This window comes from Talpa europaea, assembly GCF_964194135.1.
Source record: "Talpa europaea genome assembly, chromosome: 7".
NCBI classification, from domain to species: domain Eukaryota; kingdom Metazoa; phylum Chordata; class Mammalia; order Eulipotyphla; family Talpidae; genus Talpa; species Talpa europaea.
The window spans coordinates 128034922-128050148 of NC_140074.1; positions in this window are offsets into that span (position 1 = coordinate 128034922).

The following is a 15227-nucleotide window of genomic DNA, read 5'->3' on the forward strand; positions in this document are numbered from 1 at the left end:
CAGCTCAGCCATTTTGATACATTGACGTACTTTATCAGGTTAAGGAAACTTAACATGAGTCAGTTTTGAAAGCTCATGAAACTCAGCAAGAAAAAACAGATTAACAGAAGAGTGTCCTCTGTTGTGGTGCCTAAAACAAGCAGGCTTATGTCTCCCATCCTAGGTACCATCCCACTAAGAAATCCCTGAATTCACCATGAAAATAAACATGTGAGTCACTAGACAGTATTAAACATTTAATTGCTCGAGTCAAAGTTATATTTGCTGCACTCACTTTAAATTAAATTGATTTGCTTGCATAACAGCAAGGAACTAGCTGTTATTAGCTGTCTGGCTTGTAAGAAATACCTGGAATCTACAAAGACCTTCACAGATGTGTCTTTTTTTACCAAGGACTCAAAAAACAGCCTGAATGTCTATGATTTGCTGGAGTCAAGGACATATTTATGTGCTGCCTTTTTCCTAATTAGATTATTTTACCCACTGCATCATCTTGGAAAAACCCTAAAAAGAGGAGTAGTTTTGCCTACAGGACTATTTGTCTAGAATCTGCAGGTAAGCTGAGCACAGAGGGAGCGTGGAGACCATGACAGACTTCACTTCCACAAAGAGCCCAGTTCTCAGTGGCCCCCACCCCGACCTGCTGCTGTCAAGCTTGTTACTCCAGGCCTCAATTCAGGCCCCTCATGCCTGCAGTCCTGCATCTTCAAAGCCAGCAATGGCTGGCCCAGTCTTTCTTGCCTCATCTCTCTCTGACACCAGCACTTCTGCCTCCCTCCTGCCCATTTGAGGACCCTTGTGATGACATTGGGACCACCAAGTAATCCAGGATAATGTCCCTATCCTAAGGTCCCCGGATCAGCCACCTTAATTCTGTGTGCAATCTTAACCCTCTTTGCCACGTAATGTAAATATCACTGATTCTGGGGAGTGGAGTATGGACACCCAGGGGCCATTATTTTACTGTCTGCGAGCTCTTACAATTCAGCTCTTACAATTCTGTGATAAATGCACCCTCCTCCTCCAAAGGATAACAAAAGCCCTTGACATGGCAGACCCTCAACAATAGGCTAAGAGCTGGGACTTTTGACCAGAAGCAGCTTATACACCTGAGCAGGGGCCAGCAAACCATGATCCATCAACTGTTACTGTACAGCTTGCAAACAAAATGATTTTTTTAAAAGATTTATTTTATTTATTTATGCATACAAGAGCTGGGGTGTAGGCCAGAGGTGTGTGTGTGGGTGTGGGTGGGTGGGTGGGGGGGTTGAGAAGATTCACCAGAGACAGAGTAAAAAACAGAACAGGTGAACTGACTGATATACACTGCTGAGGGGAGCAGCGGGCGAGACAGGAGAGGTCTGCTGTGCCATGTGGGTCAGCTCCCTCACTGGGGATGGAACTTCTGCTGCAATAGCTGGCGATGGCTTGATAGTGCTGAGACTTAACCCCTTGCGCCACCAGGGAGGCCCACACTAAGAATGCTTTTTACATTAAGCCTTTGAGTGAAAACTTGAGTACTATTATGTAGAATGTGATCATCACGGAGATTCAGTTGTAGGTTTATAAATGAAGGTCTATGGAAGCCAGCCGTGCCTGCTCATTTGTGCACGGTGCTGTGCTTTCATGCCCCCCTGGCAAGTGATGGGACAGAGACCAAGAGGCTACAAGTCTAAGAAAATTACTCTCTGGCCTTAGACAGAAAACAATTGCTCATCCTTGCTCTGGACCTGAGCGGCCCAGCAGAAGTTCTGTGCAAATGGAAATGTTCTCATCTCCATTGCTGTGTGGCCCCAGGTGGCACTGGAAACCAGGCCGGTGCCACCGAGGACCAGACAATCACAATTATAATTGACGTCAATCTAAAGAGCCTCCTGTGGCCAGTAGCGACTGCCTTGGACAGCTCAGTGCTAGGGGAGGGGTGATGAGTGTGAGGATGCTGGTGGCTTCTCCATGAGCCTGGAGCTGGGTGCTGAGAGGACAAGGACGATGCTCTTCTTTTTTTTTTTTTTTAAAGATTATTTATTTATGTGTACAAGAACTGGGGTACAGGCCAGAGGTGCGGGGGGTGAGAGGATTCACCAGAGACAGAGTGGGGAGCAGAACAGGCAGATCCACTGAAATACTGAGGGGAGCAGCAGGTGAGTCAGGAGAGGTCTGCTGTGCGATGTGGGTTTCTCCCTGGCCGGGGATTGAACTGGTGCTGCAGTGGCTGCGGATAGCTTCATAGGTTGCATCTTAACCCCTTGTGCCACCAGGGAGGCCCAAGGATGATACTCTTATAACTACCATTTTCCCAGATGAGAAAACGGAAACAGAGGGACTAAGTGAGTCACCTAAGACTATACCACTAGTGAGTAGCAAAGCAGAACCCAGAGCTGTCCTGCTAACCACTAGGTTATACAGCCTCAGGGAGCTAAGACACAAACACACTGAATTATAACACATAATAGAAAGTGATGTGTGCCGTGAAATATGTGAAAATAAGGCAGGGAAATAACCGAGGGGAAGAACATCTGTCCAGGGAGGAAAGAGGTAATTCTGTGGGCTTCTAAGCTGAGCTTAGAAATTTGGGCAGGATTTTGAGGGACAGCTGCTTGTAAATGAGGAGGTCAAATAACCCAGATAAAGGGGAGACCCTGGGGAAGTGGAGGTGGTGAGCAATCTACTATGTAGATTACTTGTCAGGGCTTCTCTGGTGGTGCAAGGGGTTAAGCGTCAGCTCTATGAAGTTATCCATAGCCACTGGAGCATGAGTTCAAGCCCCGGCCAGGGAGCTACCCACATGGTGCAGCAGATCTCTCCTGACTTGCCTGCTGCTCCCCTCAGCAGTGTACTTAGGTGGATTCACCTGTTCTGCTCCCCACTCTGTCTTTGGTGAACCTTCTTACCCCACAACACTCTGGACTGTACTCCAGCTCTTGTATGCATAAATAAATACATCATTAAAAAAAAAAAAAAGAAAATACATGTCAGAACTTTGCTAGCCAAGAGCCCCAGAAGTTTTCTTGACAAATGGGTCCACTTCCCCTTTGTGTAAATAATAATTATGTAAATGACCTTGTCTCCTTTTTGGTTGACTGCAAGTCTAACTATCAGGACTGTGGAGAACCTTACAGCTTGAATATCTCACCCCCTTCCTCCTTCTTCTGCCCACAGCTTGATTTCTGCTGACTTATATTTTCTTTGATCTTAATATTTATTCTTATTTGTGCATCAATATCATTTTGTTATGTCCTTATCTATTGTAATGCTCAGTCCATTAGAGAATGTACCTGGGTATAAATAACAAAGTGGGGGACCTCCCTGGTGGCCTAGGGGTTAAATCTCAGCACTATCACCTCTGTGGCCTGAGTTAGATCCCCAGCCAGGGAGCTGACCCACATGGCGCAGCAGACCTCTCCTGCCTCGCCCGCTGCTCCCCTCAGCAGTGTATTTCAGTAGATCTGCCTGTTCTGCTCCCCACTCTGTCTCTGATGGGTCCTCTCACCCCCCACACCTCTGGCCTATGCTCCAGCTCTTATATGCATAAATAAATAAATCATTTAAAAAAAAGGAGACAAGACCAATTCAGCAACAGGGATGAGGAAGCATTAAGAATTGTGACACCCAGTTCTATCCTAGAATCCAAATCCAGGAGCAGTCAGAGCTGGAGAAGCAAGGATCCAATCTAGAAGGGCCAGCCAAAAGAGTTGCTTGCTAAGGGTCATCAATAACCATTATTATTAGGACTATTTTCACATAGAATATCTATTTCAAAGAGCACAAGGCATATAGGGTTTCTTGGTATAGATATTGGAGATTTTTCTATGACTTTTTTCAACTTGCAGAGAGAATTTCTTATATAGATCCTCTCCAGTGGAGATGGCCACTGAGCAGAGCTCCCTGCCCTAGGTAGCCACCTTCAGGCTTGGCTGGATCAGGGTGGGCCAGAGGGTGGCCAGGCAGCCTGGGCTCTCCATGCAGGTGTGACTTGATGGAGTGACGAATCACTCTTTCCTGATCCTCCCTTTTTCGATGACATGAAGACTGCATAGTTCTTATAATTAATTAGAGGATAATTTCCTAATTATCCAAACAGGAGTCTAGAGATTTTCATAATTTTATTTTCCAGGACAGGAGAAGGGGCTCAGTCAAAATTCTGATATGTAAGCAAAGGAAAAAGCCCACATGACCTAATTAGAAAAAGAATTTATTGAGTATATTTGGATAACTCAGAAGTTCCAGGAAGGCAGGCGAAGCAGTCTCAGGGAATGTGCTGGTGGGGACAACATTCAGCATTGTCCAGTGGAAATGATCAGGTAAGGATGTCACAGGGTGGTCTCCAGGGAAGGGGGAGGTTCCAGGTGTTTTGTCCCATTGAAAAGGAGGGTGGAGCTGAGCAGAGAGAGCAGAAGCTACAGAGGAGACTGAGGAAGGAAGGAAGCAGGATGGAGCCAGAAGGAGACCTGGAGGAGGTGCATGGAGCCGAGGGACACTTGAAGAATTTGTGCTTGCCTTTCGGTTGTGGACTGGGTGACACAGATGTGGGTGAGACTCGTGGGGAGGTGACAGTGGTGGTTTTTACTGGACATTCGTGGATAATGCTGCTGACTAATTGTTACTTCTCTTAAATACATTGTAACCTTAAAGAAAGACTGTCTTCTAAGACTACACCCTGAGATCTGTGCCACATAGACATGGTGGAATAAAAATTAAAAGGGGGGATTGTAACAGGGTGGTCCCTGGGAAAGGGGGAGGTTCCAGGTTTCCTGCCCCACCCGAAAGGAGGGTGGAGCTGAGCAGGGAGAGATGAAGCTGCAGAGGAAACTGAGAAGGAAGGAAGCAGGATGGAGCCAGGAGACCTGGAGGAGGCAAGGGGAGCTGAGAGAGAGACACGTGAAGAAACTGCGCTGGAGTTTTGGTCGTGAACTGGGTGGCACAGATGTGGGTGAGAGACCCGTGGGGAGGTGACAATGGCGGTTTTTGTCTTGCTTTTGATTTTGCTCTTTTTCTCCGAGACTTGTCTGGTGATTTCTAATCTTTTTCTGTGGGTCCCCACTGGAAGATGCTTTAGACTGTGGCAGGCTTTGGGGCCTTGTTCTGGGCCAATCCTGCTTGGGTGGACTTTTACCCACGAGGGGATGGTCACTCTAGGTGCTTGATTTAGAAACTAGATTCTTTGCCTTTCCTGTATTGTTTCCTAACTGTATTAAAGTTCCTTCCCATTAAAGTCTCATATGTTTTGTGTTGATGCAGCAGATGGCAGAACCTATTAAGAGCAGGCAGGTTTGCGGGGTGTGGGCTGCCCCTCTCCCTGCCCTGGAACAGTTCCACACCAGAGATGTAGAAGAGCGGTTAATGCAATCAATGCAGCTTGACTTTCTGTACGTTGTCCCTGTGGCTTTTTTTGAAAAAAAGGATTTATTTATTTTTGCATAGAACAACTGGGGTGTAGGCCAGTGGTGCAGGGGGTGAGAGGATTCACCAGAGACAGAGTGGGGAGCAGAACAGGTGGATTGACTGAAATACACTGCTGAGGGGAGCAGCGGGTGAGACAGGAGAGGTCTGCTGCGCCATGTGGGTCAGCTCCTTGGCTGGAGATCAAACTCAAGCCGCAGTGGTGATAACATGAGAGCTCTGAGACTTAACCTTTAGGCCACCAGGGAGGCCCCAAACTCACACATTCTGAAAGGAACCCAGCACCATCCCATCGCCCTCACCACCCCTCCAGTGTTGCCTTAATGAATGAATAGCTGCAGCCCTAAGGCCAGACCTGAGTTAAACAGTCCCCTCCCACCTTGATCCTCCAAGTCAGTCCTGAACCTTTGTCACTTCTGCTCCTTCTTATCTCTCCAGTTCCATTCATTTGCATCTGCGTTTATTTTTAGTTTAAGTCAACAACAACATCTCCCACCTGGATCTTTATAACAAACTCCCAGGAAGTGTCTTCGTTCCATACTCCCTTAAAGGCCCTACTTCTCCCCACCCACATTGTAAGCAGAATGACAAGTTGTGTGCTTCTTGGAGTCTGTTCCCTGCAAGTGGCCCTATGAAGACTCCCCAATGGCACCAAGTAGAAAATCCCTGCTTCCCAGGAAGGCAGGGGTTGGCAGAATCCTCCAGTGGGCAGAATCTGGGCCTCCTACCTGTTTTTATATAGCTTACACGCCAAGAATCATTTTTATTTATTTATTTATTTATTTATTTATTTATTTATTTATTTATTTATTTAAGATTTGCTTATTTATTTTTATTTATACAAGCACTGGGTACAGTCAGAAGCTTGGGAGGGTGAGAGAATTCACCAGAGCCATAGCAGGGAGCAGAACAGGCAGAAGAACGGAAATACACTGCTGAGGGGAGCAGCGGGTGGCAGGAGAGGTCTGCGTGCCATGTGGGACCCTCCTCCAGTGGCCGGGGAGCAGCCGGGGAGCAGCCGGGGATCGAACCGGCGCTGCAAAGGCTGCAGGCAGCTTCGCAACCCAGTGCTCAACTGCTGCGCCACCGGGGAGGCCCAAGAATCATTTTTAAATTGTTAAAAAATTAAAAAGAATGTGACATCTGGAAATGATCTGAATCTTTATCTAAAATACACAAAGAGATCTTAAAACTTAACATGAAAACATCCCCATTAGAAACTGGGCAGAAGAGTTGCTTTCTGCAGGTGCTTCTGGGGGGAGACCAGGCAGGTTTCCTTGGGGGCCTGGTACCCTGCACCCCTTCTGGGTCGTCTTTCCTGGCCTCCTAAGCCTGGTTTGGTTGTCCCTTTAGAATGCCTCCCACTTGTCTTTCTGTGGAAAGTACCCATAATTTGCTGATCCCCTTGCGGCCTCAGTTTCCCTCAGCCAATAAAAGGAAACAGTTTGAGGAGAAGGAAAGTTGTTTAATTTGTAGACAAACCGAGGAGGGAGGAAGACTGGTGTCTGAGAGACCCGGTTCAGCTTTTTGGCAGAGGGCAGGGGTGTTTATACAAAGGAGTAAAACAAAAGGGAGATGGGCCAGGTCTGCACAGGGAGGGAGGAAGGGTTGGCATGTCCTTTTGCTGCAGGCAGAGGGAGGTTTCAGGGGGCTTTGTGTTTCCAGTTGGCTTTGTGAATGTGGCTCCCAGCTTACAATGTGGGTGGGGAGGAGTAGGGCCTTGAAGGGAGTATGGAGCAAAGACACTTCCTGGGAGTTTGTTATGAAGATCCAGGTGGGAGATATTGTTGTTGACTTAAACTAAAAAATAAACGCAGATGCAAATGAATGGAACTGGAGAGATAAGAAGGAGCAGAAGTGACCAAGGTTCAGGACTGACTTGGAGGATCAAGGTGGGGAGGGGACTGTTTAACTCAGGTTTTGAGTTTGCTTTGTGAAGACCTGATCCCTAACTTCCTTAGATGTTTAACTCCCTTATTATCTTCTTAGGGATGTCTTGCCCTTTCCTTAGATTCCAAGAACACAAACTTCTTTTTTTTTTTAAAGTATTTATTTATTTATGCATACAAGAGCTTGGGTACAAGCCAGAGGTATAGCGGATGAGAGGATTCACCAGAGACAGAGCGGGGAGCAGAACAGGCAGATTGACTGAAATACGCTGCTGAGGGGAGCAGCGGGCACGACAGGAGAGGTCTGCTGTGCCATGTGGGTCGGCTCCCTGGCCAGGATCGAACTCAGGCCGCAGTGGCTGGTGGTAGCTTGATAGCCCTAAGACTTAACCCCTGCGCCACCAGGGAGGCCCCAAGAAGACAAACTTCTTAAATGCAACAGATAGGAATGCTTATCTGATGGGGCAGGAAGAGAGACCTGTCCTGGTTTACTGCATCACCCCGAGACTGGGAGCGTTTGAGGGTGAGACTCCATATTTGTCTCGGCATCCCTGGCACACACGGCTAGCTGTGTGGCTGCTCTGGAACATTTTTAAATATATCCGAAGCTGACGTCCACAAGAGGATGGGTCTCAGGATCTGTGAATCTCCTGGAACAGTATGATAACTATTATATGTGTGTCTGTTTGGTGATTTTTCTGGGGAGAAAGCCCATTGTTTTTATAAACTTCTCAAAGGGGACCATGACCAAAGAAGGCTTAAGATTTCCTGAAAGAGGTAGAGATACATGGCTGGCAAGGTGCTAACAAAATTTGTGGACCACATCAGCTTGACAGAATCTAAGAAAGTTCTGGATCCTAGTCAGCACACTCAAAATGTCTTTGTGACAGTCCCATCATTATTATTATTTTTTTTTTAAAGATTTACTTATTTATACATGCACTGGGTACAGTCAGAAGCGCGGAAGGGTGAGAGAATTCACCAGAGCCAGAGCGGAGAACAGAACAGGCAGAGTGACGAAGTACACTGCTGAGGGGAGCAGCGGGCGGCAGGAGAGGTCTGCGCGCCATGTGGGACCCTCCCCGGTGGCCGGGGATCAAACCGGTGCTGCAGAGACTGCGGGGCAGCTTCGCAACCCAGCGCTCAGCCACTGCGCCACTGGGGAGGCCCCCATCATTATTTTTTAAAGCCTCAAATTCATGGGCTACTAATATGGTATTAGCCTTAATTAAAAATAGCATAAGCAGGGGCCTCCCTAGTGGCCAAGGGGTTAAGTCTCAATGCTATCACTGCTGCCTCCTCTGTTCTATCCCTGTCCAAGGAGCTAACCCACGTGGTGCAGCAGACCTTTCCTGTCTTGCCCCCTGTTCTCCTCAGCAGTTTATTTCAATGGATCCGCCTGTTCTATTCCCCACTCTGTCTCTGGTGAGTCCTTTCACCCCCTGTACCTCTTGCCTATACCCTAGTTCTTATATGCATACATGAATAAATCTTTTTAAAAATAGCATAGGCAAAGGGGAATGACACCAGAGGAAGACTATTTAGAAGAGATTCTGGCCCTGACTTAATTCAACAATATCTGGCGCTGACTTAATTCACTGTGGTGATGATTAATTTCATGTGTCAACTTGGCTAGGCCATGGTACCTGGTTTTTGTTCAAACTCTAGTCTGGATGTTGCAGAAAAGGTATTTTATCAGATGGGACTAAACTTGAAATTGATGGATGGTTGAGCAAAGCAGATTACTCTTCCTAAAGGTGGGTGGGCCTCATCCTATCAGTTGAAGCTTGCAGAGAAAAGATTGAGGTTCCCTGAGGCAGGACTTCTGTGTTTAGACTCAAGACTGTGGCAGCCTATCCACCCTGCTTCTTTCCTGCCAGCATGCCCTGCAGATTTTGGACGTTGCAGCCCCCACAATCATGTGCACAGACTGATTCCTTAAAATAAATCTTTCTCTATAAATACACTTTCTATTGCTTCTATTTCTCTGGAGCATCTGACTAATACAACTTTATTGTTTGTTGAACACTGGATTGAAATACGCTATTTTGGATGAACATATTTTTATTTGGAAAAGTCTTTAGTATTAAACCCAAGCTTGCCACTTGTCTGGTTTCGTGGTTAACATTTTCAATGAATGTGCAAGATAAACACTCTTCCTCAGTTTAGGTACGTATTTGCTAGGGAGACAAATAGAAGGACGCTGGGCTTTAGATACTTGCAGGAATGGGGTTGCATTTGAAACCACATACTTGGGTTCCACAAGAGGCATTGAAACCACACTGCACACCACAAGTAGGTGGTGATGACCTGGAAAGTTCTCCTTGGAAATCTGAAATGTTTGGATCTAACCATAGCTAATGGAAACTTTAAGCAGGAACATTAAGTAAGGAGCCAGGAACCTAGTCTCCTTTTATGGACTGGCTCTACTTCTACTTATTGAATGTGCCAGTGATTTACTCTGTTAATTTTGCTCTGAAATGGTCTGTTTGTGGGGCCTCCCTGGTGGTGCAGAGGTTAAAGTCTCAGTGCTATCAAGCTATTGCCAGCCATTGCAACCTGAGTTTGATCCCTGGCTGGGAAGCTGACCCACATGGTGCAGCAGACCTCTCCTGTCTCGCTCGATGCTCCTCTGAGCAGTGTATTTCAGTAGATCCACCTGTTCTGCTCCCCACTCTGTTTTCTCTGGTGAATCCTCTCACCCCCGGCACCTCTGGTCTACACCCCAGGTCTTCAATGCATAAATAAATTTAAAAAAATCTTAAAATGGTTTGTTCATATTTCCCAGATATTGTAACAACTAAGGAATTTTGTTCTAAAGAGAAAAATTTACTTACCCCACTACCCTTGTTGAGGTTTTCAAGGACACAGGCCAAAAAAAAGGCTGGCAAACCTTGGCATCAAGGGCAGGGCCTCTGGAGAAAGGGAAATCACACTGAAACTCCATGCAACCATTGTCAGTTTCCGAAGTGTCATTTACAAGCTGTTATTCTTGCCTGGGCACAAAAACACTGAAAGTCTTCACACCCTTGGGAAACCACCATGGGCTGTTCAGTTTTTCAGAACAGCTGTGTCGGTGAACCTAGTCCAGGTTCAACCATCTACTGCCCATTCTCCCTTTTGTCTTTTAAAGCCCTAGCATAGGAGTTAGCAGCCAGAACAAGCCTGGGTGGGACTGACCCTGGAAACAATTGGAGCCTCAGCGAGGAAGCAGCCGCCACTCCAAGTCTTTGGTTTAACGCCACCAGCTCATTTATTTTCTTGTTCTTAATGCTGTAATGGCAGGACATGGTGAAACTCAGTCTTTTTTTTTTTTTTTTTTTTAAAGATTTAATTATTTATTTATACAAGCACTGGGTACAGTCAGAAGCGCGGGAGGGTGAGAGAATTCACCAGAGCCAGAGCAGAGAGCAGAACAGGCAGACTGACGAAATACACTGCTGAGGGGAGCAGCGGGTGCGGCAGGAGAGGTCTGCGCGCCATGTGGGACCCTCGCCGGCGGCCAGGGATTGAACCGGTGCTGCAGAGGCTGCGGGCAGCTTCGCAGCCCAGCGCTCAACCTCTGCGCCACCAGGGGAGGCCCAGAAACTCAGTCTTAACCTTGTAGTGTGGGTAGCACTAGAGGAAGGGAGAAGCGGGGTGCAAACTAACATGTATTTACTGTATCCCACACCACGCTGGGCACATTACATTTGTACATGCTGCCCAGAGGCATGATAAGATCACTGCCTGCGTATGAACTCCCAGAGCAGTATGACCTTGGGCAAGTCACTTCTCCAAGCCTCATTTTCCTTCTGTAGTAATAATAGCAATAATAATACTCATGCCATGGAGTGCTGAGAATTACATGAACTATTAATGAACTTAGAGCAGTGCCAGCAATGGAGTGACATACCTGTCTGCAGTTACTATCTTTCCAAGTTAATTTTAACGCAGCCCTGCTTATGCTTTGACCATTGAGGAAACTGAGGCTCACGGAGATTAAGTTAATTACCGGAGATGGTTGAGCCTGAAACCAAGCTCAGATTTATCTGAGGGCAGTTTTTTCCTCTCTCAACATGACCGGACCTGCTCAGTGCTATCGAATTCCCTCTCCTGCTTGCCAGCTTAGGGTTCAGTTTATTAGCCCTGCTTTGTACTGACAAGGGTGAAATCCTATATGACTGAAGGCTCTGTCTTTAATCCCCATTCCACCCATCCCCTGCCAAAGGGCAGTGGTCAACATGGATATTTGAGGGGTTGGTGGGAGGAGAAACTTCTGCCCTGTAGTCCCTGCTGCAGGTCTAATTGACCCCTTGATTTGCCTGTGGTCTGCTGGAATAACCCTAAGGAAATAAAAGAACAGGACTCTTACCATAATCTGGTGGATTTGGGGGAGCAGTTGGTCTCCCACTGCAGTGATGCATAGTAGCAATAGAATACGAGCCCCATATGTGATCAAACATTTTCTAGTAGTTATATTTAAAAGGACAAAGGTGAACATCATTGTAATAATATTTAAGCCAATTGGTCCCCAATAGTATCATTTCACCCTGGAATCAATATAAAAAGAATTGAGATGTCCTATGTATATTTTCCCTAGTGTGTCAAATCCGTTGTATTTTGCACATGCTGCTCTCGAACTACATACCGTGCAAGTGCAGCAGCTACTGTCACCCAAGAGCTTCTTTACTCATTAAGAGACTATGTGGCTGAAACTGTCGCCTGCTCCCCAGTTCTTCCCTCCCGGGTAGATACTCTAATGAAGAAAAATGGCTGGCTGAAGGAGTAAAGAAGTATCCCCTCCCGCCTGCCCCTCGTCATCCCTATTGGTGGCTTAATTAAGATTTCTCACAGAGCGTCTGTGTCCAGCTGCACGCATTGTATGCATTGTACTTCTCACTATATACGAGTTCAGGGGTGATGATGGGGGGGGGGGTGCATTTCAGGTTCTGGAAGGACTCAGGCCTCTCTTGGGCCCTGCAAATTCCTCGCCAGAGTCTTGTGCCCAGAGCGATGGCGAGGCCTGCACTGAGCCAGCACCCCGGTGCGGGGAGGAGAGCAGCCCGACGTGCCCAGCAGACACTTGGCAAGGCTCAGATTTCCTGCACCGGAGGCTCGCAAGGCCCAGGCGGGGCACAGGATGCGCGGCCCGGGCATCCGCGCCCTCCAGGCATCCGCCGGCCCCGGGCCCTGGGGCGCAGCTGCGGGGGATCCGCCGCGGCTGGACACGGCAGGAATCTCCCCGCCCCGGCTGCGTCCACCTCCTGCAGGGGCACGGGGCGGAGTCGCCCACCTGTCATCCGAGACGCCCCACGTGGGTCGCCTCGGGTAGGGGGTGGGGGATCAGGGGAGGGAGAAAAGGCCGAGGCGGCGGGGGAGGCCGGAGGAGAGAGACGGACGCGGCGCGGAGCCAGAGCCGCGAGCAGAAGGCGAGGAACAGAGGAGCCTGCAGGTGCCCGGAGCGGACCAGGTGAGCACGGCCGGGCAGGTGAGCCGAGGGAGGGCGGCGCGGGGCCAGGGAGGAGCGGGTTAGGGAGGAGAGCCGGGAGTGAAGACCCGGCCGCGGATACGGGGTGAAACGAGATGGACCGAAGAGCTGAGGGAGAAGACTCTGGGGTGCGGCCCCGCCCCGGTCCCTGCGAGAGAGGCGCGCGAGGCACTGAGGCCGCTGCGCCTTTAAGGTTGCCTGGGCGACGGCTCTGGCCAGAGCGAGGCGCATTGACGTCAGCAGCCGAGCGCGGATTGGCTGCGGCCGGGCCGTTTCCGGTGGAGCCGCCGCGAAGCCGCTATCGCGGAGTGGACCCGGCTGGGTGGGAGCCGCCGAGGAGCTCGCAGGTCGCCGCCTCGCGCCGCCGGTCCGTGCCCGCCGCTGCCCGCCCGCAGGTAAGAGGCGCCGGCCGTGGGCCCCGGCGCGGCGGCCGCGTCGCCCGGGCGCCCGTTTGGGGGCGCTGGACCGATCCAAGATGGCGTCGCGGGGAGCGACCTGCAGGGGGACGGCCGCACCCCCTGCCCCTCCCGGCCCCGGCGGGCGCCCGCCTGCAGGCCCGAGGCCGCCGCCGCCCGCAGCCCGCGCCCCCGGGCCCCCGGGCGCCGGCCCCGGCGCGGGGCTGCTCGCTCCCCCGCCCGCCCGCGCGCGCCCCGACTCCGCGGCCTGCCCGGCCGGCGCGCCCCCGCCCCCGCGCGCCGCGGCCGCCTCGCCCGGCTTCCCCCATTTTCTGAAGGGCAGCGGCTCGGCCTCCCCGCCCGCGGCCGGCGCGGCCCCGGCGCTTCGGGAGACCCGGCGGGTCCCGGTTTCCGCCCGGCCGGCGCCCCTCCCGCCCCCCCCCCGAGCTTCGCCGGCCCCTGGATTTCCTGCGCGGCCGCCTCCTCGCCCCTTCGGGATGCCTCCCCCACCCCCCCGAGGCCTGCTCGCCGCCACTGGGGCCTTCCGGCCGGAGCGGGGTGCAGGGTCGGCCTCCGCTCTTCGTGCGACCCCGAGTGGGGGCGCGAGCGAAATGGAGGGCGCGGGCCCGTCCTGCCCCCGACACCCGCGGTACCTGTTGACTCCTCCAGCTCGGGCACGTGCCGGGCCGAAGGATTTAGCTGCTTCAGAGATTCCCTGGAGATTGGGCTTTGCATCAGGGGAAGAAAGAGAACACTTCCTCAAGATGACCCCACGGAAATGTTCTTGGCTGGTTTGGGGGGGTGCGGCCTGAATCAGCAGCAGTTTCTCCAAGTGTTCTAAATACTCCTCCCCTCTAATCCTTTTGAAACCGAGTTTTATCACGGTGGAATCGCCGGAGGAAAGAATATGAGGTTTTACTTAGAAAGAGAGGCTGCAGTGAATTTTGGGGGGGGGGGGGTATTGTTGGGCATGGAAATCTAGAGTTAATCTAGGCAGATTTGGTTATAAGTCTTAAGACTGTGAAATTTGGATATTCAGGGGTTCACATGGTGGCTGCATTAATCTTGGGCATTTTGGTTAATGTGCTGTATTACTGGTGTCTTCTTGTTGGTATTTTTAATACAGTGTTTCAGACAAACCAGTTTCGCCTCTTAGACCCACTCCTTTCATTTCTGCCCACCTGAGAACGAATCACAGGGTGACTTCTCTGACTACAGTGTATTCCGTGTATCTCTGAATACAAGCTGATAGTCCTGGCGTATACGCAAATGTTTTGAAGCATGAAAGGTCTGATTTATAACATTGCTCTGGGTGGCTTTCAGTATTATGGCCTTCAGTATTCTTTGAAATGCAAAAAATTCTGCTGAAATGGATTCTCAGTTCATAAGATTGCCTACTATTGAAGAGTGGCCATAAATCCATGCTAAAGTAAATGGACTTGTGTGTGTGTGTGTGTGTGTATGTGTTTTCCCCTTCCCTGGAATATCAGTGTGATTATTTTTCTGTGGTCTCTAGTTCATGTGCCTGTCTTGGAGCTGCAGACTTTCTCATGGTCTATTAATTAGCCTGTCACTGACCTTTAGCTTGAAAGTTGTCAAAACAAAATGAGTAATAGGGTAACAACACTTTAGTTCTTTACTTCGGAATTTGTTTTTCTGCTTTTGTATTTATAGTTTCATGTCAGTGGTTTTGTGTGCATTATAGTTGGAAAAGTCAGATTAGTCTGGAATTCAATGGCAGAGTGGATGGAACTTTGCTTTTATCTTCTTTCTTTTTTTAGTCATTAGAAATCGGAAGGAAAGGCTTATCAACCTTTGTTAAATTGCCAGTTTTAATTCCAGGTTAAGGTTATCTACCCTTTACTGTAATCTGCTCATTATTATTTTACTTCACTTCAAGGTAGCTTGAATCCTCTGAAGTTCATTAAATGCAGTTTATTTATTGACTCTTCGTGTAAGTTTAAACTTTAACGTGCTTTTAACATTTTTCCTGGCCAACTGAAGAAAACGTTTTGACATTTCCCTGACTCAGTCTTTTAGTATTAGTGACGCTTTTTTCTATCAATTAAGGAT